This window comes from Rhincodon typus, unplaced genomic scaffold, assembly GCF_021869965.1.
Source record: "Rhincodon typus isolate 14 unplaced genomic scaffold, sRhiTyp1.1 hic_rhity00003947, whole genome shotgun sequence".
Taxonomy (NCBI): Eukaryota; Metazoa; Chordata; class Chondrichthyes; order Orectolobiformes; family Rhincodontidae; genus Rhincodon; species Rhincodon typus.
Genome location: NW_025969585.1, coordinates 13,661 through 14,514, shown reverse-complemented (window position 1 = coordinate 14,514; position 854 = coordinate 13,661). Strand labels below are relative to the sequence as shown.

The following is an 854-nucleotide window of genomic DNA, read 5'->3' as shown; positions in this document are numbered from 1 at the left end:
ACACAGCCAAAGTGAATGCTTGTTCAAATCAAAAACAAGTGTTTCAGATTGTTTGCCCACGCATTCTGACTCTGAGTGAAAATCCCAGCTGCATTATTGTTCAGTTCAGGGCGTGGAACTTGCGGAAGCGGGAATGCGAAGTGATTGGAGACAGCGTTGAACAGATTCACGTGAATGGTGCCGTGTATGAGGAATGTCCATAATGAAGTTAGATGGGAAAGTTGGGAAAGCTCTCCTTGGAGAAGAGAAAGCTGAAATTTTGTACAGAGAGTGGCAGGGTCACTAAAACGCTGTCTAACAGTACTAAAGACGCAGATTCAATCAACACAAAGGGAAAATTGATAGTTATGTCACAAATAACAATGGGCAGAGTTACACAGAGAAGGCAAGAGAATTACATGAAATGACACTCATTTGCTCATTGTGGATGGCGGCACAGATAAGGTGGGCTGCATGGCCTCCATCTGCGTTGTGACAAATTTTGTGATTCTGAGTGAAATCTGAATGTGGGAGTAACAGAATGTGGGGCATTAGACAAAGGTTATGTTTACACAGGCGAGACACATCTGCGCAACAGGGTATTACACAACAACAATGATTTTTTAAAAATTTGTTCTTGAAGGTGCATGCCACACGCCAAATTAAAAGCCTAAAAAGCACACAGTATTGCCAAGCAGAGTGGCGCAGCGGGAGCGTGCTGGGCCCATAACCCAGAGGTCGATGGATCGAAACCATCCTCTGCTATTCCTTATAAGCGCGATTTGTGATTTGCAGAAAGTCAGGTGTCTACAATAAATCGTTCACTTACGCACACAGGTGAGGTGACACACTTGTCAAGATCGCAGCAGTTTTCT

General features: G+C 44.0%; 1 non-coding gene across 1 annotated transcript; it reads left to right on the top strand.

Moving 5' to 3' along the window:
• The first annotated feature begins 672 nt into the window (after positions 1–672).
• trnam-cau lies at positions 673–744 on the top strand. Its single transcript has one exon. It is a non-coding gene; the product is annotated as a tRNA-Met (tRNA).
• Positions 745–854: the final 110 nt, after the last annotated feature.